Here is a 2586-nt window from a genome sequence, read left to right as displayed (position 1 = left end):
GCAGCAAAAATATACTTGGGACAGTGAAACAAGGAAGAGCATAGAAGCAATAGGAGAGCCTCAGCTGGGCTGCATTGGCTCCCTGAGAAGTCAGAGAGAGAAGGGGCCTTGGAGACAGGTTCAGGGGATTAGCCCAGGAGGAGCTACCATTGCCCATTCCTCCCCTGGTTGCAAGGCTTGTGGGGTCCTCAAAGGAATGGAGATCCTGGTGGGGAGTGCACACTGGGTCCTTTGTCCTGAGCATATTCATCTCTTCCTTGCAGGTGGGAGTCTTAGGGGAAGTCTCAGGGGAGGGTCTCAATAGAATATTTATCAGCTTTCCAGGTGTGCTCTCTCAGGGTTATGGTCTCTCTCCATTGATTGGTCGGTGCCAGGGCAGGGGATCACCAGTCAACGTAGCTGGTCCTGAGGCAGCACTTGTCCGGTTTCACTGCTTATCTGGGCCTGGAGCTGAAATACAACTGAGGCCTAGATGTTATCTTTAGGGAGGAAATGCTCAGGGGATCTAAACCTCAGAGGGTCTAAACTGAATGACCAGGGATATGCTGGGGGCGGGGGGGTGGATAGATTGACCTGGGGACAAGGTTCTTGTTTTCCCAGTTTCACCCCTTACTAGACATCCAGGGCTTCTTGCTCTGGTGAGCTTCTGTACCTGGGATTCTGTACATGGGCTTCTATACCTGGCTTTCTGTACCTGGGACTCTGTACCTGGCCCATCTAACAAGGGTATTTTTCCCAACTCATTCTATGATGCCTGCATTAACCTGAGATAAAAATTATAGACAGATATTATTTAAAAAGTAACCTAAAGACTAATATATCTCATGAATATAGATGTAAAACTTCTAAGCAAATTTTAGCAAATCGAATATATATATGTATATATGAAAGTATTAATATACCATGATCAAGTCATTTTTATATTAGAAATGAGTCACCACCTAATATTAAGAAATCAGTCACTGTAATTCACCCTATTAACAAACTAAAAAGGAAAATATATAATCACTGAAATAGATACAAAAGTTAATTTTTACAATCCAACATTAATTCTGATTTAAAAAGAGAAAAACAACACACTAGGAATGGAAAGTAATATCTCCAATCTGATAAAAAAATATTGAAAAACCTATAGTTAACATCATATTTAATCAAGAAAAGTACAAGAGTATTCACTTTCACCTCTTTATTCAACATTGTACTGAAGGTTCTAGTCATTCAACAAGGCAAGAAGAAACAAAGGCATCAGAAAAGAAGGTGAAAATTTTTTTCTTATTGATTAGTCTTGGGGACTTGTAAAATAATAGCCAATATCCCAAGAAGAGAGAAGAGAAAAAATGGGGCAGAAAAAAATTCAAAGTAATAATGGCCCCAAATTTCCAAATTTTGGGAGAGACATAGATTTGCAGACTTAAAATATTCACCAAATTCCAAATAGGACAAATAAAATGAAAAACACACCTAGACATATTATCCTGAAACTGATGAAACCAAGATAAAAAGAAGATATTAAAAGTTCCCAGAAACACAAAATAATAGGTAAAAATGATGTAAATAATTAGAGTTCTTAATTGAAACACTGGAGACTGGAAATCTTTGAAGAGTGAAAGATTTTAAAAACAAAACAAAACAAAAAACAACTGTCAATAAAGAATTCTATACATAGCAAAAAATATCCCTCAAAGATTAAGGTAAAATACATTTTCAGATATTAAAACTAAGAGAATTTGTTGTCAACAGGTCTGCACTGCAAGATGTAATTAAGAACTTTTTGCAGACTGAAGCAAAATAATGACAGATGAACACTCAAATCTACTGGAAAGAATAAAAAGCACTGAACATGATAAATATGTGGATAAATATAAAGTATTATTTCATTTAAAAAATATACATTGCCATAGTTTATTCCAATTATGCTCCAGTTTTCCAGGTTGAACTTTTCTTCTCTGTATAGCCACTCTGCCAGGAGTAGCAGCCTCCGCTTTATTTTTTTAAGATTTTTTTTTTAATATGGGACACTTCACAATTGTGTGTGTCATCCTTGCCCAGGGGCCATGCTAATCTTCTGTGTATCAAGCAATCTCAGTATACTTGCTGCTGAAGGGAGCCCAATATTCTGTACTTTAAATCCGTTATCTTTTTATCTAAAAAGCCTATCTCTAAACTCCAGTCATCTCAGTGTTTGAATTGGTGTTTAATTTCCAATAAAACAAACAAACAAACAAATGGCATCTCTATACAGAGGTATATGTGTTTGTTTGTTTGTTTAAGTCTCTTTAGCCGCATAGTTTTCCTAGAAATATTTCAAGACTTTTTCTATGAACCTTAAAATAAAGAACATCGGTCAGAAGGCACAGAGGTATGGGTCTCTAGTCTCTGGTGGCTTATAATGCTGGCTGCTGTAATAAGTAAGCCTTCAAATCTCCAAGCCTTAACACAATGCAACTTTATTCCTCGGTCACCTTGAGTCCAGTGGGTTAGGGTAGGCAAGGGCTATCCAGTCAGTCAGGAAAGTAGGCTCACAGGGGCGCTTTCATCTTCAGCCAGAAGCTTCTAAGGTCGCCCTTTGCCTTCACAGCCAGTGGA

At 37.9% G+C, this 2586-nt stretch overlaps 1 non-coding gene across 1 annotated transcript; it reads right to left on the bottom strand.

Moving 5' to 3' along the window:
- Positions 1–2004: 2004 nt before the first annotated feature.
- On the bottom strand, positions 2005–2106 carry LOC148092487 (U6 spliceosomal RNA). Its single transcript, XR_015715144.1, has one exon. It is a non-coding gene; the product is annotated as a U6 spliceosomal RNA (small nuclear RNA).
- Between the last annotated feature and the right edge of the window lie 480 nt (positions 2107–2586).

Source organism: Miniopterus natalensis, chromosome 9, assembly GCF_054644295.1.
Source record: "Miniopterus natalensis isolate mMinNat1 chromosome 9, mMinNat1.hap1, whole genome shotgun sequence".
Lineage (NCBI taxonomy): Eukaryota > Metazoa > Chordata > Mammalia > Chiroptera > Miniopteridae > Miniopterus > Miniopterus natalensis.
This window is presented reverse-complemented; position numbering and strand designations above follow the sequence as displayed.